The sequence below is a fragment of the Cervus elaphus genome, chromosome 29 (genome assembly GCF_910594005.1).
Source record: "Cervus elaphus chromosome 29, mCerEla1.1, whole genome shotgun sequence".
NCBI classification, from domain to species: domain Eukaryota; kingdom Metazoa; phylum Chordata; class Mammalia; order Artiodactyla; family Cervidae; genus Cervus; species Cervus elaphus.
In genome coordinates, this window is record NC_057843.1 from 40,464,559 (window position 1) to 40,486,200 (window position 21,642).

Here is a 21,642-nt window from a genome sequence, read left to right on the forward strand (position 1 = left end):
TCATTATTCCTGATGGAGCACTGTGTATCTACTTTCTTCCTTTGTCATAGTAGCTATTTAACTTTTTTTACACTTCTTTTTCTTTTTATTATTTGGTTATCTCTCTATTCTACTAGACGGTAAGCTTCACAAGGGCAGGAAGTTTCTGCTTTAGCCTATTGTTTTAGTCCTAGCCAATAATATTAATATATAGGATGACCGACAGGAGATTAAGAAACATTTGTTGAAGGAATAATATGTAGAAAAGTAAAAGAAATAAAAAGCAAGCAAAAAAAAAAAAAAAACATTCAAAACAGCCTTCAATTTTCCAACCCTTTTTCAAAGATTCAGTTCAGTCCCTCAGTCATGTCTGTCTCTTAGGGACCATATGACCAGGTTTCCCTGTCCATCAACAACTCCCAGAGCTTGCTCAAACTCATGTCCATTGAGTCGGTGATGCCATCCAACCGTCTCATCCTCTGTCGTCCTTTTCTCCTCCAGCCTTCAATCTTTCCCAGCATCAGGGTCTTTACCAATGTGTCAGTTATTTGCTTCAGGTGGTCAAAATATTGGAGTTTCAGCTTCAGCATCAGTCTTTCCAATGAATATTCAGGACTGATTTCCATTAGGTTTGACTGGTTTGATTTCCTTGAGTCCAAGGGACTCTCAAGAGCCTTCTCCAACACCATAGTTCAAAAGCATCAATTCTTCGGCACTCAGCTTTCTTTATAATCCAACTCTCAAATCCATGCATGACTACTGAAAAAACCATAGCTTTGACTAGATGGACCTTTGTCAGCAAAGTAATATATCTGCTTTTTAATATGGTGTCTAGGTTGGTCATAGCTTTTCTTCCAAGGAGCAAGCATCTTTTAATTGCATGGCTGCAGTCACCATCTGCAGTGATTTTGGAACCCGAGAAAATAAAATCTGTCACTATTTCCATTGTTTTCCCATCTATTTGCCATGAAGTGATGGGACTGGATGCCATGATCTTTGGTTTCTGAATGTTAAGTTTTAAGCCAGTTTTTTCACTCTCCTCTTTCATTTTCATCAAGAGGCTCTTTAGCTTCTTTTTTTTTTTTTTTTTTCAAATAAGAGACTCTTTAGTTTCTTTTTGCTTCCTGCCATAAGGATGGTGTCATCTGCATATCTGAGGCTATTGATATTTCTCCCAGCAATCTTGATTCCAGTTTGTGGTTCATCCATTCTGGCATTTCGCATGATATACTCTGTATATAAGTTAAATGAGCAAGGTGACAACATACAACCTTGATGTATGCACCCTTTCTCAATTTGGAACTAGTCTGTTGTTCCATGTCTGGTTCTAACTGTTGCTTCTAGACCTGCATACAGATTTCTCAGGAGGCAGGTAAGGTGATCTGGTATTCCTATCTCTTTAAGAATTTTCCACAATTTGTTGTGATCCGCACAGTCAAAGGCTTTAGCATAGTCAATGAAGCAGAAGTAGATGTTTTTCTGGAATTCCCTTGCTTTTTCTATGATTCAACAGATGTTGACAACTTGATCTCTTATTCCTCTGCCTTTTCTAAATCCACCTTGAATATCTGGAAGTTCTTGGTTCACGTCCTGTATAAAATTCAGTTGTTTTAATTTCAAAGTTTCTCTTCAGTACTAGGCTACTCATGAACAGTATTATCAATAACACTAAAATCCTTTTTACAAGTAGGTATATAAGTTTTTCAGTAGCTAAAATATAATTAATGTTAGTAGGATGCTTAGGATAGCTCACAAAGGCCTGTTGACTCTAGAAACTACTGTCTCTAAGACTGTAGTTTACATTTTTTAAATTATTTTTTTGATTATACCATAAGTTTCATGTGTATGATTTTGACTTCTGTATACACTACAGTGTCCTCACTGCCAAAAGTTTAGGTTTCATTTGTCATCATGCTATTGACCCCCTTTATCCCATTAACTCTTCCCTGCTGGTAGCCACTACTCTGTTCTTTGTATCTATGTGTTTGTTTAGTTATTTATATTTTGAATATCCATGAAATCTCAAAGTTTTTATCTTTTTCCATCAGACTTGTTTCACTTGGCATGATATCCTCAAGTTCCGTCCATGTGTTACAAATGGCAAGATTTCACCTTTTTTAATGACTAAGTTGTTTTCCATTGTGTGGAAAACACATCTTTAATCTGTCAGCGGTCACTTAGGTTGTTTCCATGTTGTGGCTATTGTAATAATGCTGTGTGAACATAGGGGTGGATATTTTATTTTTTTGATTAGTGTTTTCACATTCTTTGGATGAATACCTGGAAGTGAAGTAGCTATGTTATATGGTAGATGCCATATACCTAATTGAAACAACCCAATTACAAAATGAGCAAAGGAACTGAATAGACATTTTTCCAAAGAAGAAATTAAGATAGACACATGAAAAATATTTAACATCACTAAGTATTAGAGAAATGCGAATCAGAACCACAATGAGATATCCCTTCATGCCTGTTAGATTGGATATTATCAAAATGTCTAGAAATAACAACTGTTGGAGAGAATGTAGAGAAGGGGGAACCCTCACACACCATTGTTTGGAATGTAAATTGTTGCAGCCACTGTGGAAATTTTTTTGAGATGCCTCAAAAAATTAATAACAAAACTAAAACAGTAGTTTCAAACCTTGAAATATACCAAGGCCCTATGGCCCTTGAGAGAGACTTAGGGATATGGAAGGAAAAAGGACTCTAATTACTAGCAACTCCCAGAACTTTGTATAAGATGCTCTGACAGGTGTGTGGTCTGCCATTCTAACAGTGAGCATGGGGGTGGGAAGATGGGATGGAAGGGAGCCTTGGGGACCCTTTAGGGGAACAAGAGGCTCACAAGCCAGCTGTGAGGACTGGCTAGCATAAGTCCCCTTTCCTTTCTTCTGTGTATGGTCCTTTTGAAAGTGTATGCATTTAAGTAGAAGACACAGCTTACTCCACTGGAAGAAGACGTTTTTGCATCTAGACTATGGAAGTAGCTGTAGAATTTCTGCATAAACATTCCACCCTAAGAGAAAGAAGAAGCGATCCAAAGGTAGAAAGATTGGAATGAACAGGGAAGTGAAGTCAGCTTATGGAGATGATGTTAGACACTGCTGGCGAGAAGGGTGAAAGGCACTCAGGGAATGAAGAGAGAGAAAAAACACAGGCTGATTGACTAAGGATGAGGGACATGAACTTTGTGCTAGTTCAATGACCAGATTTTCTGACAAATATTCCCAGAGCCCATAGCTCAGTAGAAGAGCCAGTTACTTTAGCTATACTTTTCTAGAAAATATGTTTTATTTTTAGGAAAGATAATCTGGTTGCAAAGTTAAGGAAAATCTGAAATCCTGAGCTTATCAAATTATATAAGCAATTACATGGCAATGAGTTGTTTTCGTGAAAGGAGGTAGTACACAGTGCTTTGAGAAAAGCTTTTTCAATTAAAATTCCAACAAAGAGGATTGCCTGAAATTAAGTCCCAGCATACTTTCCAAGGTGGCTCAGTGGTGAAGAATCCACCCGCCAATACAGGAGAGGCAGGAGACACAGGTTCGATCCCTGGGTCAAGAGAAGGAAATGGCAAATCAGTCCAGTATTCTTGCCTGGGAAATCCCATGGACAGAGGAGCCTGACGGTCTACAGTCCATGGGGTCACAGAGTCAGACATGCCTTAGCAACTAAACAGCCAAAAAAAAGAAAAAAACTTCCCAAAGAGTTTTACAGACACCACCCATGCCATGTGAAACACAGGAATTCTGATGAGAACACACTTTTTTTTTCAAGAATTCCTTGCCCTCCTTTCTTTCACTTGGGAGGTAGCCTCTTATTCACGTCTGTTGGATGTAACCAGTGAACCAAACACTTGAAACCAATTTGCTAGTTTGTGAAGAGGTTATTGATTCTCACAGCGTGTATGTACTTGGGGAACTTCATTGTTTAACTTTACATGTGGATGATTCCAGCCTTATGCTACTTTAGGTCAGACAGACTGAGTAAAGAAGGTAGATTCTCTTTCTTCAGTGGAGTTTTCAGGGGCGTTGAAAAATGTTTAACAGATCTGAGTACTGCCTTGAGTTTAAAATACTGTATATGCTTCTCAGAAAATGTCTGATTAGGTGAGAGAGTTTTTTTGTAAACATGTGCTTTTATTTCTGGGAGAGTTGGGAGGATGTTGGGAGAGAAATTGCCTGTGCGTTTTTGCCCAGTGCCAAGAAGAGAGTAGAAGTGATTGATAATACACCAAATTAAATAAATGTATTCAGGATCTTGTTTAAGAGATCAGTGCTTGAGCTGTTGGCAATGTACTGCTTTCAGAATTGCAAATCCCAAACAATGTTTTATTCATATTGTATAGCATTATTGGTCATATGTATTAAATTTGTTTTTGTTTTTTTTTGGTCATATGGGCATGTGAAGTCTTAGTTCCCTGACCAGTGATTGATTCAAACCTGCACCCCATGCAGAGGAAGCATGGAGTTTTAACCACTGGACCACCAGGAAAGTCCCTTAAATTTGTATTTTTCCTCCATTCCTGCTGGAAAGAAGAAACAGAAGGAGTATAGTATCAGTACACACAGACTCCCGGGATGATCTTAGGCTTGTTTTTCACTAATAAAAGTTTGGTTGAATATCAATAGTTAATGTTCAGCTCTGAGTGGATGAGAAAACTCAGCGTATTTGAGGTCAATACCTCTTCTGGGTGTTGTTGAGGAGTAGATGTAAGGTAGTGAAGCCACAAGCAGCTGAATGTTTCCCTTCAGATCCTGGAAGTGTGTGTCTTACCCTGCTGCAACCACTGGTCCCCTCCACTTTTTCCCTAGAAAGATTTTTATTGGTCCAGAGGAGGTTCATTCTAGCAGGGAGTCTGCCATTTTGAACCATGTGGCACAACCTTTGTAACAAGGAATGATTTATTGTTCCCAGCTGTCATTCATAAGATGACCATTATGAGCAAGTCTGCTGATAAATCCATGGCCATAAGGGAGGATTTTAATTTATGACAAGTAAAATCTCTTTCTGCTTCATGTGAAGAGGCACATCTGACCTTATCTGTGTGGGTTTATGGTGGGAGACAGGCCCTGTGGTATTTATTGACTTGAACTGAGGGGTCTCTCTGGCATGTAGTTAAGCTTCGGAAGTAAAACCTCCTAGGTCCTTATTTAGGGTGAGCAGTTGGTGAAGAAAAGCATCAAGTTAGTATTTTTCTCAGACATCTGCATTTCCAACTGATTTAACTGACAAGTTGTTTCTCTTTCAGGCCCCACGATTGATACAGAGGACTGTCATATGAACCAGAGAGGGTACCTGAAACCAAAGAGAGGACTCTAGTGTGTAGCCAAAGGCATGCCTCCAGGGGTGAGAAGGAGCAGATATCTTGACAAACAGGGCATCAGACCAGCTGTGCGTGGTCAGGTGGGACCATGAGAAATATTTAATTCTCTGTGGTGATGACCTACACAGAAAACTCACGAGGGACATTGCCCCAACTTGAGGAACTTGTGTCAGAATTTTTCAAAGACTATATGGCAGGCACACCAACCATGCAACTCACATAAACAAATGGCTCTATTTCAAAACTATTATACACTTTGGTGATGAGCAGTTTGGGAATCCATCTGCTGAATTTCTCCCAGAGAGTCACAAGTAACTCTAAGACAGAAGCCACTTTTAAGGTGTGAGATGCGTCATTTTTAGGTATTGGGCTTCCCTTGGGATTCTGTCTGCAGCCCGGTCTAGATCAGGTCATCTGGAACTGAAATTCTTCAGAGACATAAGAACAGGGAGGAGTTATGATTGTGAAGGAGGATGCAGAGTGCACTGTGGCCTTTGCTCAAGCTTTAAAGGCTAGTGAGGACACTGGCAGAGTGATATTTTGAACATATGAACTGACTCGCCCCTCTGTACCCCTCTGGCGGCTCCTGTTGCCTTGACCTTTCCCATCAACCTCATTCGGGCATCTTTATTGTATCAGGGAAAAAAGGAGATTCACCAAAGAACTGGGGGGAGGGAAAGCTTTTGATTTTCCAAAGTCAAGACTCTAATGGCACTTGGCCTAGAAATGACAAGATAATTTGGACCGCAGCGTCTTGCTTCAGAGAGAACATGCAGTTTTGCAGGTGTGCTGGAAGGAGGTGAGGAGAGGACTATATCTAGCAGAGGGGGATGAGCTCTTAGATGTTGGTGGGAGGTGAGGAGGAGGGAAGTAGGTGAGGGGGAGATGGGAGCAAAAGCTGCTGGCCCCTCTCTCTTCTGAGAAAGAGGCTTTGGCCCTGCTCCTCAGAGGGAAAGGTGGTAACTACAGAAGCCCCAGATAGCTTGGGTTGTCATGACTTTCCAAGGAGAAACTTACAGAGAGCCTGAGGCCACCTCAAGGAGTGGAGGGCACGCTGCACACGGCTGTTATATGGAGTCCTCTGTGCTCAAGAGTATAACAAAGGACTCACAGCCTTCTATTGGCATCTAAACTGGGGACATTCTTGGAGGGACTGAGCCCTTAACTTGTGGGATCTGACTACTCCAGGAGATAGTGTCAGAATTGAATCCATTGTAGGACACCCAGGTGGTATCAGAGGACTGGCTGGTGTCAGGGAAAAAAAACCATGTGTTTGGGGTTGAAAATGTTGTGAGTAAAAATAGTTCAGACCTTTTGACATCTTCCCTGTTTTCCAAGGCACAGTGCACATTTTACCTGTTCCCAGGCATCTTCCCAGACCTCTCAGTTATTATTTTATCTATCTTTGTGTTCTTATAGCACTTCACCTATTCATTACCCCTCTTTATCAAAGTCAGCCTTGTACTGTGGGTTAAGTTAGGGTCAGCTGCTGGCTATGAACCCCAGAATTGTTCTGTCTTCTGTCCTAATAGCACCTCCCATGAATTCAACATCCGAGACTGGCAGGTATTTTGGTGCCTGATAAAGAGTAAAGCCTCAATACATATTTGTTAACCTAAATTGAATTTAAGATTCTAGAACAAATAGCGAAACATGAGACAGATCCTTGAAGGAAGATTTCGTTGGTTGTATCTTTGATTCCCTTACTGTCTTTCTTCTTTGTCCCCAACACTTGATTTCAGATTTTTTCCCAACATGCAAAACATTTTAAAGAATCATTTAGAGTATACCCATGTAACACCACCTATTTTCTATAATATATGTTCCATTATATGTATGTATCTATATTTGTTTACATAGTATTACTTTTTTATCTATCCATCTAGCCATCCTTCCTTCCCTGCATCAATCTAAATTATGTTTTCCTCACCACCTTTCACATATAACCAATGTGTGAGAGACCTTCAACTCTGGGATCAGATCTGAGATTCACTCCTGGATTTGGCCCTTACTCATTGCCTGGCCCTGTGGGTGATGCTTACCCTGCATCTTCTTCCCCCTGTGTAGTCAACAAGGGGCCACTGAAACCTGTTTCATGATTGTGGTGAGGAGTAAATGAGATGATGTAGATAAAGGGCCAGGCACAGAGTATGTGTTCAGTACATAGAAGTAAGAGAAAAAGTACAGTGTCAATATTTATTTCAGCCATCAGCACTGACTTGCAATGATTTGTATCTCTGTGTTCTTGCTTGTAGCCTCTGATTTGGGCCCAAAAGGAAAAGAAAATCAGAGGAGACAGTGACTCTCAGACTCTTCCTTGTTAATGAGCAAGAGTTCCCTGGATCCAAGAGGTAAGTGAGAGGTGATCTGTGTTTTAGTGTGGAAACTGCGTTCTGAGTTCTTTGGGCCAAAAAGGCCATGGAGTCAACTGCAGAATCACTGCTTACCTACTTTTATCCACACAAGATGGGGGATCTTCACACTCACCTAAATTCAGTAGAACCTTTGCTAAAAATGGAGATGATTGGGAGAGAATGTCTCCCAGTGGGACTCCCCTGAAGGCCTGAAAACCATTTCCTGAGCCCTTTGGTGCAGGGATGTGTGTATTTCCTGAATGTCGGCCCATACGAGTTCAGTCTTCCACTCTCAGGTGACAGACTGTCCTCAAATCAGGGAACCAGAATTATGCCCAGATCATCTTGCTCCTGAAATGGCCCTGGAAAGCTGTAGCTAAAGAGTGGAAGACACGATCTCCTTCCCTGTGGCATGTCAGCGCTGGAGTTTGTTGCAAGATTGGAAAAAGGAAATCTCATCCTCTGTTTCCAGCATGTGCTCCCACCATGCACATCCCCAGTCATCACAAAGCCCTTCATACCCCTTAGTTTAAACATGATGAATATAGGCTGGTATGAATATTATGGTTCAAATGAATAAAACTGGCCTGCCCATATGAATCGGTTTTTACTGAACACGTAAGAGTGGGGCTCTTGGTTTCAAATTTGTGTTGGTGTTTGTTGAAAGAATTATCCTTGTATGAACGAGAAAGTGAAAATGCCTGATGTCCTCTTCATAATTTCCAACCTAGATGATGTACCACATTACTCTGGAGCTCTGTTAAAAATACAAGTGTCTCCTTCCCCTCCGCCCCCCACCCCCAGATTCCACTCCCAACCCCAAGAATCTGAGTCAGTGGTAGGTCTTGGGATAGCCCACTGGAATCTACATTTTAAAAATCTCTACAAAGTATTTTACTTCACAGCAAGACCTAAGAGCTATGTCTTTACTGTAAAGCTTTATAGTGCTGCTCAATAAAAACAGGGAGAGATGAAGTGTGTCTTCTTTTGAGATGCAAAATCTTACCTGACCTTTTCATTTTTGCTTTGTGTTCTATCAGTTGATGGGCATATAATGGAAAACTAACTAAAATGTGAAGATGGGGAATACTTCCAAAGTAGATGAAGTTGGGCATAAAATAGAAATAAGGACAACCCAGGAGTGTACTTGAAGAGACTCTCAGCTACAGAAGCAAGAGCTGGCAGAGGTTACCATGGCCAATAAGGAAAGCAGGCAGGGGATTAGTAGGCAAAGGGCATAACCTAGGACCAAAAAGTAGACAGGGAGGTGGAATTACTGTGTGTTATCCCAAGCCTCCATATGTCACGTTTTAACATCCCAGGCATCTGTTGGCCAGGTTCCAGCTGGGATGGAGCTGTCATTGCCTACGCAGAGCAAATTTTGTTGTTATTCTTGGTGGCTTAACTAGAAAGAACTTCCTCATTGTTTCAGTCAGCAGATAACTTAAGGACTATTTGAACAAAGAATAAAATCCTAGTAGTTTTAAAAACTTACTCTTGTCATTTGCTGGTTAGGTCAAAAAAGCAAGAACGTCAAAACCTTCAGATCAAGTGTTAGTTGCTTGGGAGAAAATTCCAGAGATAATAGTGGAATGCTTTTAAAAGAAATACTGCATTCTCAATGTTCTTGATGACAAAGATACTAATATCACGTGAAGATGGGAACAAATGTGACAATTTTGAGTAGGCCCAGGAAAGTGGGGATTGAAATGTGAAAAAGTTTGAGGTATAGTTAATTAGTAGCATTTTTTTCTCTCTTTAATGCTATATAATAGTGATGCATCTTATAATCAGTGGTGTCTTTTCATCAGTTCAGTTCAGTTCAGTTGCTCAGTCGTGTCCGACTCTTTGCGACCCCATGAACTGCAGCATACCAGGCCTCCCTGTCCGTCACCAACTGCCGGAGTTTACCCAAACTCATGTCCATTGAGTCTTATTTTATTCAAGTATACGTGATTTACAACTTTGTATTATTTTCTGCTGCACAGTGAAGTTACTTATTCATTATGGCTATCATGTGATATTGAATATAGTTCCCTGTGCTATGCAGTAGATCCTTGTGTTTATCCATCCTATAGATAATAGTTTGCATCTGCTGATCTCAAACTCCCTAGTTATCCTTTCCTCACTCACCCCTACCTTTGTAACCACAAATCTCTTCTCTATGTTTGCGAGTCTGTTTTATAGACAAGTTTGTGTCCTATTTTAAATGCTACATGTAAGTAATATCACATGGCATTTATCTTTCTAACTTACTTCACTTAGCATCATGTCTCTAGGTTCATCCATGTTGCTGCAAATGCTATTATTTAAATGGCATTATTTTTAAGGGACTTCCCATGGGGCTCAGCGGTAAAAGAATCCATCTGCCAATGCCAGAGACACAGGAAACATGGGTTTGATCCCTGGGTCAGGAAGATCCCCTGGAGCAGGAAATGGCAACTCACTCCAGTATTCTTGCCTGGGAAATCCCATGGACAGAGGAACCTGGGAAGCCCCAGTCCATAGGGTTGCAAAGAGTCAGACATGAGTGAGCATGCATGCATGCATTATTTTTTATGGCTAAATAGTATTCTGTTGTATATATGTACCACATCTTCTTTATCTGTTCATCTCTTGATGCACATTTAAGTTGTTTCCAAGTCTTTGCTGTTGTAAATAGTGCTGCTATGGACATAGGTATGTATGTATCTTTTTTAATTATATTAAATAGTTTTGTCTAGATATATACCCAGGAGTGGATTTTTAGATCATAGGGCAACTCTGTTTTCAGTTTTTTGAGGAATCTCCATACTGTTCTCCATAGTGGCTGCTCCAATTTACATCCTCACCAACAGTGTAGAAGGGTTCCCTTTTCTCTATACCCTCTCCAGCATTTATTATTTATAGATTTTTTTGTGATGACCATTCTGACTGGTGTGAGGTGATACCTCATTGTAGTTTTGATTTGCATTTCTCTATCAGTGATGTTGATCATCTTTTTATGTGCATGTTGATCATCTCGATGTCTTCTTTGGAGAAATGTATGATTAGGTCTTCAGCCCATTTTTTTTTTTATTGGATTGTTTTTTTGTCTGTTATTAAGTTGTGTGAGCTATTTGTGTATTTTCAAATTTTTTTTTTAAAGACTTAAAAAACTTTTTTATTGATAAAAGCAGAGAATGAGTTAGTTGATTCAAGAAATAGTTGCAAAAATAGCAAATGAAAATCATAATTGACAGTCACTTTATGGGCCCACATAATAGCTCCAAATTAATAAATAGGTGGAAATAAGTTGATAATTGGCTTAAGTCTTCAAACTGGTTTCTAAGGTATTTTCCAGACACCCCAAAATGGTAGTTAGAACTGCAGAAGTAACTACCTGATAACTTCTTTCTATAAATGATTATACCCTAGGATAGTTAATACCCAGTTTGATCTCTGACTCAACCTTATAGTTAATGCTAGTATGAGCTGACTCTTAGCAACTAAAATGTATTTTCAAAATTAAACCACGTTGGTTGCATCATTTTCAAATATTTTCTCCCAGGCTGTAGGTTTTCTTTTCTTTTTATTTATGCTTTCCTTTGCTGTTCAAAGGTTTGTGAGTTTGATTAATACCCATTTGTTTATTTTTGCTTTTGTTTCTATTGCCTTGAGACTGACATAAGAAAACATTGGTATGATTTTTGTCAGAATGTCTTGCCTGTATTCTCTTCTAGGAGTTTTACTGTGTCATGTCTTATATTTAAGTCTTTAAGCCATTTTGAGTTTATTTTTGTGTATGATGTGAAGGTGTGTTGTAACTTCATTGATTTACATGTTGCCGTCCAACTTCCCCAGCACCACTTGTTGAAGTGATTGTCTTTTTTCCATTGTATATTCTTACCTCCTTTGTTAAAGATTAATTGATCATAGGTGTGTGGGTTTATTTCTGGCCTGTCTGTTCTGTTGATTCATATGTCTGTTTTTGTGTCAATATCATGCTGTTTTGATTGCTGTAGCTTTGTAGTATTATCTGAAGTCTAAGAGAGTTAGGCCTCCTCTTTCTTTTTTTCCCCTCAGGAGTGGCAATTTGGGGGTCTTTTATGATTATATTTTATACATTTATATACATTTTAGGATTATATTATATATAAAATATACATTATATACATATATATACACACATACATATATATATATAAATACATTTTAGGATTACTTGTTGTAGTTCTGTGAAAAATGTCATGGGTAATTTGATAGGGATCACATTAAATCTGTAGATTGCCTTGGGTAGTTTAGCCATTTTAACAATGTGAAATCTTCCAAGAGCATGGGATATCTTTCTATTTCTTTGCATCATCTTCTTGTTCCTTTATTAATGTTCTATAGTTCTCAGCATATAGATCTTTCGCCTCCTTTTCAGGTTTTCCTAAATATTTTATCTTTTGATATGTAATTTTAAAAGGTATTGGGTTTTTCACATTCCCTTTCTGATATTTCATTGTTAGTGTAAAGAAATGCAACCAATTTCTGTATGTTAATCTTGTATCCTACTACTTGCTGAATTCATTTATCAGTTCTAGTAGTTTTTGTGTGGAGTCTTTAGGTTTTTCTGTGTATAGTACCATGTCATCTGCATAATGACAATTTTACCTCTTCCCTTCCAATTTGGATACTTTTTTTTGATTGCTATTGCTAGGACTTCCAATACCATGTTTAAAAGAAATGGTGAGCATGAGTGTCCTTGTCTTGTTTCAGATTTTAATGGGAAGGCTTTCAGCTTTTTACTGTTGAGTGTTATATTGGCTGTGGGTTTGTCATAAATAGCTTTTATTATGTTGAGGTATGTTCCCTCTAAATCCTCAGTGATATCTTAGATTCAGTGTGATGTGGTGTTTGTGTTGGTCTTTACAAAGAAGAATATTTAAGAAAATTCTGTAAATAATATCCTGAAAAAAAGCATATATAAAATTATAGAGAGGAGTCCAGGGAATCACAGACCTTGTATGTCTAATTTCCTTAAAAGAATCTCTCTCTGACAAAAGAGAGAAAGCCTCCATATATTTAAACAACAGCCATATTTTAAAAGAAAAGAAGCTGGATTTCATTAAAAAGGAATGATTCCTACTTCATTGGAATTTGTCTGGAGAACTAAGTAGGCCCATGAACAGGAACTGACAGATGGACCCAGGTAGGCTTCCAAAATGTTTTTGTAATAGGGCAGTTGTTCATTGTCTCCTCTTGGGTTCAAGTACCCCTGAGGAGCAATCATTTTCTCTATAGTTGATGCCTCACAGTAGAATCCTTCAAGACCATAATCCACAAGTCCCACACCTCTTTCATTTGCTGCCTCTTTGACTATCTCAAATTAGCTTACATATAAACCTCACTTGGCTCTTCCTCAGGCTAAACATTTCTCTTCAAAGATATACTATAATCTCTTCTCTTGAGACCTTTCTCTCCTCCAGTTTCTCCTCTGAATCCCCTCCAATCTGTCCATATCCCTTATAACTAGGTGGGTCACAGTTTTGCCCAGGAGACATTTCCCAGACCGATTTATCACCTGCAAACCCTTTTTCCAGACTCATTTATCACCTGCAAACCCTTTTATTCTGAAAACTGTCCTGACTAGGATATTATCATATATGGCCAACCTACTTACAGCTGAATGTGCTACCTAAGGGTGGGCTGGGGAGCAAAAATGAGAGCAGGGCTTTCACTGTCCTCCATCTTGGTTCTTGACACGTGCAGTCAAGGGGCTGTGTTAGTGACACGTGAGTCACACATTACACCGTGGCCTCCTGTGAAGCTTGTGGTTGATGGTGCCTCTCAAAGCCATGCTTTCCCTATACAGTGCTGATTCTGGTGATTCCATGGCATTTGTTTCTACAAAATTTCATGGTGTTAGAAGTCAACCCATTGTCCAGTCTGTTGAGAACTTTGTCATACAAAATGCTATCTTATTCCTTCCAACATCCAGCTATCGGAAGATGTAATATTGCTTTTCTGTATCAATATCTAGGCTCTTGATTAAAATTATTCATAGGATAATCTTGTGGCATATCACCTCTTTCCAGTTTTACCTTTGTTTGCATCCTGGGGTCATTTAACATCACAAACTCACTTAATCGTATTATCATGTAGGCCATGTATTTCTTCCTTTTGAATGTTAGTATTCTGGAAGAACTTAGTGAATGCCTCTGAAACTTCATGTCTTTTCCTAATCTATGCATCTAGGTCTTGGACCAGAAAAAAGGAAAGTAAAAACAGAGTTAAATCTAATGTGACTTCTTAGTGCACTTCTTGTTAGCCCCCATGGGGCCCTGCAAATGTTGACTGACACATAGACTACTAGGTCAGTCCTCCATGAATATTTGTTGACCCAGGCACAATTTTTCATTGGGAAACAAGCAGAAGATCTTGTTCTTGGCTCTTGCTGTGAGAAAAAACAAAACAAAACTGATTTCTTTACACCTGTCAAGGACATCTGCTTTGGGAAGTCCCACACACAGCTTTGGTCCACACCAGAGTATGAATTGACTATTTGTTAATCATGTAAATATTATTGCTGAAATGAAAACATGATTGAGGCTGGAAGTGTGAACCAAATGCAGAAAGTGCCAGCTCTTTAACGTAAGCAATTAATTAAGCATCATCTTTAAGTCTGGTGATAGGTCCCAGGGTGTTAATCAAATTAAATATCACCAGCTGCAGAGAGAACAGGCTTTCAGGAAGCATTTCCTATACCAAGCGGGAGGGGGAGGTGGCACTGAAATGGACTTCCTGAGGCTCCAATAGCTAACGACACCTATAGGGGGATGGCTGTAAACTGCTTTGTGGGCACATCTGTAACAGATCAGATAAGCAGTATGTGCAGTCAGCTGAAATGGTGGAAACAGCCCATATTTGGAAGCCAGACAGGGCTGGGTTCACCTCTGGGTTCTGCTTGTGTTTTAACCCTGGAAAATCACATGATCTGTCTGAGCCTTAGTTTCTTCAGCTTTAAAATGGAGATGACAGCACCTATCTTGTAGGGCTTTTGTACAGGTAAGAAAGATGGCAATGCCCCGGCCGCAGAGAGGGTTCTGTATGGTTACTGCTAATGACTGAGTGACTTCTGGTGCCCACTCTGCTGCTGAAATCTCTTGTTTGACCTTGGATATAGCCTCAGCTTTTTAGAGCTTGCACTTCTCCAGCTCTGAAGAGGTGGAAGTGTACCAGATGGTGTTCCAAGGATAAAAACCCATCATTCTGTGACAGGGATGGGAATGAGGGCAATTTTGTGATAAACAGAGTGAGGCAAGGGGTAGATGCACTCATCCATGAGACGGTGGCCTGGTCACCAAGGGTGACATCCCACAGGGCCTTCATTTCCCCGCTCTGATCACCTCCTTACCCCCGGAGCAGGCTGGAGGCCACTGGAAATGAGCTATCATCTCACCTAGGGCCCTCGCCACCACACCTGCCTGGCTGTCATCACAGGCAGGGGCTCATGGTGGAGCATGTTTGTGCAGGGCGGAGAGACGCTCAGCTCCATGACAAGGGCATCTTGAAGTGGTTTTATAAAGTGGAGAAGGTCTGCCTTAAACACTCTGGGTATTTAAAATAACATTTTTTTTTTTGCCTTTTTTTCTCCTTTATTGCAAATTAGTACATGGTCACTGCTAAAAACTATGAACACACAATAGTTTAAAGCAATTACCATGAATTAACCTTCTATGTAAGTTCCTTCTAGTCATTTATATACAAAACACAATGACCTCACAGCGTCACCCTATCTTGTAATACACTTCTCTGGGTATCTTTCCTCCTTCCTCATAACTGCTGTTTTAATGCTGTGTTACTGATTTCTGTTAATACAATGGGCTTCCCGGGTGGCTTATATGTAATCTGCCTGTAGTGTAGGAGACCCAGTTTCGCTCCCTGGGTTGGGGAGTTCCCCTTCCCGAGAAGGAGAAGGAAATGACTACCCACTCCAGTATTCTTGCCTGGAGAATTTCACAGACAGAGGAGCCTGGTGGGCTACAGTCCATGGGTTTGCAGATTCAGATAAGACTAACACTTTCTTTCTTACATTAGTGCTGTTTTAAGTTTTACTGATTTCTGTTAATATAGTAGTGCCTTGGTTATTTAGCAGAGGTCTCCAATATGGGATGCTTGCTTCTCAGGCACATGTAAGATAATCTATCATGAAGAAAATTTCAGAATTCCTATTTATACTTTCATTTCTCCTTTTTAAAATTGTATGTATGTGTATAATTCATAATATATATGAGTCTGGAGGAGACAATTCAGAGCTGGGATGATGGCTCAAGAATGCCATCGGGGACTGAAGTGCTTTCCAACTTTCTGCCCTTCTGTCTTCCATGCAGGCCTTTGCCTTCTGGCTTGCAGCTTCACATTTGCAAGGTGGCTGCTGCACATCTAACCTTTACACCCACATTCCAGGCAGGAATACTTGGAAAGAATAAGGGTAAGTGATTCTCTCCTAGTGAGAAATTTCTCCTTTGCTATTTATTCAGAAAGGCATGTTTTCCTTCACATTGGTCAAATGAGAAAGTTGAGAAATGGAAAAGTTGAGCTTTTTAGCCTATTTGACAAAGGAAGTCAAGGGCATGGGAAACTGTGGATTGTGTAGGGGTATATAGTCCATAGAGTCTGCCACAGTGTGTCTCCCCAGAAACACACACACACACACACACAAACAGCTTTGCCAGGTAATTCCAGGGACTTTCTCTAAGTGGGAAGTACGAGGGGAGCCACTCAGTAGGGCCAAACTGAAAAGAGCAGCTCCAGCGGATTCTCAGCTCAGCCCAAAGCCAGGGAGCATGAGAGAAGCAATTGGTGGGGAGAAGATAGAAGTCAAAAGATAAAGTGAAACTCTGTGAGTGGGAGGGTAGAGAAAGCAGAGTGGCATTGAAGGCTATAAGCACCAGACATGGTACTAACAGTGAAAAAGACATACAGTGGTGAAGAGAGGGGGAGAGAATGATAAAGCAATACCACAGTTGGGAAAAGAGAAACTCTTGTAAGCATCTGAAGTTTAAGGGAGTCTGCTGCTCTAGAGGACCAGAAGTTAGCTGTCCAGTGGGGTCTGTGGGTGGTGAAGGTGGTGGTGATGGAGGACATCATTCAGTGAAAAGTTGGACCAAGTACTATGAACTGTGGAGTCACAAGGCATTCATTAGAAATTCAGGGGTGTTCTCCAGAAGGTCTGGTGACTTGGAGATTCGAAGTCTGATAGGGAACAGTCCAGCAAGATAAAAGTCAGCTCTGTAGAAGGTTGAAATGTGGTGTTAAATTAGATTTTATAAATGATTTCTAGTGGAGTTTATGATGGCAATTTGCCTACAGATTTGTAGTCAATTCCCTACAGATTTGGAGGATCTGATCACGATGTTTGAGATTATACACATTGCCAATAACATACACACAAGCAGCAAAATAATTAGCATTGTCCCTGAGACCATCCTATAGGACCCATGACAGACTTTCCGCAGTTGGGTAAAGCATAGATCCTTCTAGTATCTTTGGGCCACTGTAAATTGCGGAAGCCAAAGATTTTTAAGAATAACACAAATGTTGAGTGCCTTGGTGAATCAAAGGATATCATGCTGGATAATAAGTTTTTTTGTTTTTTTGTTTTTTTTAAAAGGGAACTATGTAGCTGACAAAGAATTCATTGACTTTTCCGGGGGGAGAAATACCTGATTTCTGAACATAGTCTATATCCTGAACAGTTTCCTAGAGATGATGTAACTGATTAATTTTTATAAAGCACTCCAAGTGTCACATAGTAAGTTTTGGTGTTTCCAAGTGCCTAAAGAGGTAAGCAATTTAAATGAGCTTAAGATTTTTACCTGTATCTGACCTGGAGGCCCACCTAGGAAAACTGTAAATTTGAGGTTCTGGGTAAAGAGTGGTTTTAAGGCTGAGCTCCTGGAGTCAGACAACATAGACTGGGATCCCAACTTCATCATTTGTCAGTTGTGTGACTTGGAAGCAAGTAATTTCATGTCTTTGCCTTCATTTCCTTATTTATAAAGTGGGGATAACTACTTTATAGGATGGTTTAGAGAATTAAATGGGATGATCTGTATAAAGCTCACCACACATGGCACATTGCGAACACTCCAGACACACATGGATGGATACCATTTTCTTCCTAATTAGTTCCATACTTTAAAATTTTTACATTAGTACCATGAGTTCACCTAGAGGTAAGAACCCTTGTTTATTGTCAGCTCATTGTGAAGAGCAGCATTAATTCCTATCAAAGTGTTCACCATCTTTTGTGCAGGCATTGAAATTACCTAATATTTAAAAGTGATCAGACTTCTGGGTTTAAATCCCCACTTAATAGCTTCAAGACTTTGAAACGTTGCCTCACCTCTTTGGGCCTCAGTGGCCTTAGTTGTAAAATAGGGATTCTGTGAAGTTTAATTGAGTTAATAGATATGAAGTGCTCAAGGCTGCCATTGTCATTGACTCTGCTGTTAACCAAGTATTTTCCAGAAAAGAACATGAGTTGAGAGGTGATATCCCAAAGTGGTTTTCTTCATCGTTTAAATGTTTATTTGCTTATTTAGTTGGTTGTGCTGGATCTTAGTTGTGGCATGTGGGCTGCGGAGTGTGTGGGCTTCAGTAGCTGTGACACACAGGCTTAGTTTCTCTGCAGCGTGAAGGATCTTAGTTCCAAACCAGGGATTGAACCCACATCCCCTGCATTGCAAAGTGGATTATTAACAATGGGACCATCCAGAGAAGTCCCTGGTTTTCTTCATCTTGTAAATAATATACTGAATTTTCAGATTCATAATATTTAAGATGAAATTTTGAAGGATGTCTTCATCAGAAATCTTTTTTTTTTTTTCATAGCCAAACATTTAAAGGGCTTCCCTGGTGGCTCAGATGGTAAAGAATCTGCCTGCAATGCAGGAGACCTGGGTTCCATCCCTGGGTTGGGAAGATCCCCTGGAAGAGGGCATGGCAACCCACTCCAATATTCTTGCCTGGAGAATCTCCATGGACAGAGGAGCCTGGCGGGCTACAGTTCATGGGCTCACAAAGAGTTGGACACGACTGAGCAACGAAGCACACAAACATTAAAAACAAAGTGAACGTCTACATAGACAGAGATGACAAACATAAGGCCTGCTCCACCTGACACCCGGGGCTGTGGCAGACCTTACTTATCCATCATGGCATTTTTATCTACTGAATTTATATTTACCTTTGCATTTTTCTCAACACGATACTCTACACAACCATTGCCAATTTGATTGGTGTTATGTGAAATCCATCCTTTTTCTGGTACTATGTTTTCAGAAGTATTATTTTCCCTGGAGGATAAAGAATTGGTAAGTTTTTAAGCAAACCCCTTCTACTAAAATTCTATTTGTACTCTTAAATGATGAGATGATCCTCTCTCAAATCCTTGAGTAAGCAAGGTGAGTTATATAAAAGAGAGTGGACAGTCAGCTGGCAGGATCCACAATCTATTATCTGTGCTGCTTTGGAAGATGCTGCTAAGACAGATGACATTTACACCTGCAATTAGAAAAAAAAATTTTCTAGAGTCTGAAGAAATCATCTGGAATATGACTACTTTTTCAGTTGACTCAGTAAATAATGTTCTGGAAAGACAGCCAGGTTACACTGTCTGGTATATCACACAGCTGGGCATCATAAGAGAAAGTCATTAGATGCAAATAACTCAATCTAAAGATGTTTCCTACATGTTGATTGGCATGTTTGTCTGTGAGGGCTGCCATAACAAAATACCACAGACTGGGTAGCTTAGATAACAGAAATGTATTTTCTTGCAGTTCTGAAAGCTAGAAGTCTGAGATCAAGGTATTGTCAGGTTTGATTTCTCCTGTGGCCTCTTGCCATGGTGTGCAAATGACTACCTTCTTGCTGTATCATCACCTGACCTTTTCCTGTGTGTGCCCTTCCTGCTCGATGTCTTTCTAGTCTTATACGGTGACAAGCCACATTGGTGTAGGACCCCCACATTTATGACCTCATTTACCTTGGAGATCCAACCAGTCCATACTGAAGGAAACCAGTCTTGGATATTCATTGGAAGGACTAATGCTAAAGCTGAAACTCCAATAGTTTGGCCACCTGAGGCAAGGAACTGACTCATTGGAAAAGACCCTGATTCTGGGAATGACTGAAGGTGAGAGGAGAAGGGGACGACAGAGGATGAGATGGTTGGATGGCATCACCGACTCAATGGACATGAGTTTGAGCAAGCTCTGGAGCAAGCTCTGGGAGTTGGTGATGGACAGGGAAGCCTGGCATACTGCAGTCCATGGGGTCACAAAGAGTCAGACATGACTGAGCAACTGAACTGAACTGAACCTTCTTAAAGGCTACCTCTCCAAATATAGTCACACTGGAGGTTAGGGGCTTCAGCATATACATTTTGGGGGACTTGATTCAGTCCATAACAATTGGTTTGTACCCATGTAACTAGATTCTATAGCATCTTATGATCCCTGCATTGTTACTTATACTGGTCATTGTGTGACTCTAGTTCTGCCAGAAAGGATAGTAGTGCTAGTTATGTGCTACAGAAATAAGGAAATGTGTGCTCACTTTAGAAAAATTTCTCTCTGTTGCAAATCAACAGAAAAGATACATCATTGAAAAATGGGCAAATATGTGAGAGTCAAAATTCACAGAAAGAAAAAAATACAAAAAATAAAGAATATTAACAAATGCTCAAACTCATTGTTTAGTTGCTCAGTTGTGTCTGACTCTTTGAGACCCCACAGATTGTAGTCTGCCCGGTTCCTCTGTCCATGGGATTGTCCCGGCAAGGATACTCGTGTGGGTTGCCATTGTCTCCTTCAGCGCGTCTTTCTGACCCAGGGATTGAACCCACATCTCTTGCATCTCCTGCATTGCAGGTGGGTTCTTTACTGCTGAGCCACCAAGGAAGCCCATTCAAACTCATTCGTTGACAGAAAAATGCAGGATAAATTGAGACATCAGTTTGCTTGCACTAGACTGGCAAATTTAGGATAATGCCAAGTGTGTGAGGTATGGGACCATGGGAACCCCGACACACTGCTAATGGGACTATCAACTGGTGTAGAAATTCTGCAGAGGGCTCCAATGGTGACAGCAAATTAGGTCGAGGTATACTTCTTGACCCAGCAAATCCACTCCTGGGTACATATCAAGGATGACTTCTCACAGAGTTCATGAAGGTCCTGTATGAGTAAGGTGGCAAGGCATTTTAGCTTGTCTATGACAGTTAAAGTGTACATGTGCTGTCCTGGTGGAATTATGACTAGCACACTTTGTTTCTCAAAAGCATTCACCCCATGTACAAGGATTGTCTTCACAGTATTTTTGTGGCATGGGGGATTGGAGGCAGTTTTGGGTAGTAAGAGGCAGGAACTGTTTGGTTTGTGCTATTCAGCAGAGAGAAGTAACAGACTAGATGTACCCAGAGTAAAATATATGAACCTTAAAAACATAGTGCCGGATGAAAAAAGAAAGAGATTGACTTTTACAACAACAATATTTATATACCGTTAAGATTCACATATACAAAACTGTGTTTTAGGGAGGAGCCAAGATGGCGGAGGAGTAGGACGGGGAGACTACTTTCTCTCCTACAAATCCAGCAAAAGAATAACTGAACGCAGAGCAAACTGCGCAAAACAACTTCTGATCGCTAGCTGAGGTCATCAGGCGCCCAGAAAAGCAGCCCATTGTCTTCGAAAGGAGGTAGGACAAAATATAAAAGATAAAAAGTGAGACAAAAGAGCTAAGGACGGAGATCCGTCCCAGGAAGGGAGTCTTAGGCGGCATTGCTTGGGGTAGGGTCCGGGCCTGAGTGCCCTGAGGACAATCGGAGGGACCTTCTGTGAGTTGCCAACTTGAACTGTGGGAGACCAAAAGAGAGAGAGTAAATTAACCAGCCCGCACACACTGCTGGCCGTTCGCAGAACAAAGGGACCGAGAAAGTCCAGAGAAGAGCTCGCAGGCTGC

At 40.4% G+C, this 21,642-nt stretch overlaps 2 long non-coding RNA genes across 2 annotated transcripts in view; both read left to right on the forward strand.

Annotated features, from left to right (window-relative positions):
• Window positions 1-19,778, forward strand: part of LOC122685924 — a 91,063-nt gene extending 71,285 nt beyond the window's left edge. Inside the window, exons 3-7 of the long non-coding RNA XR_006338573.1 lie at window positions 5,237-5,391; window positions 7,567-7,662; window positions 16,002-16,102; window positions 17,285-17,457; window positions 19,606-19,778. This is a non-coding gene — a long non-coding RNA (uncharacterized LOC122685924). The remainder of the gene's footprint in view (window positions 1-5,236; window positions 5,392-7,566; window positions 7,663-16,001; window positions 16,103-17,284; window positions 17,458-19,605) is intronic.
• A 1,557-nt stretch (window positions 19,779-21,335) lies between these two features.
• Window positions 21,336-21,642, forward strand: part of LOC122685923 — a 79,708-nt gene continuing 79,401 nt past the window's right edge. Inside the window, exon 1 of the long non-coding RNA XR_006338571.1 lies at window positions 21,336-21,378. This is a non-coding gene — a long non-coding RNA (uncharacterized LOC122685923). The remainder of the gene's footprint in view (window positions 21,379-21,642) is intronic.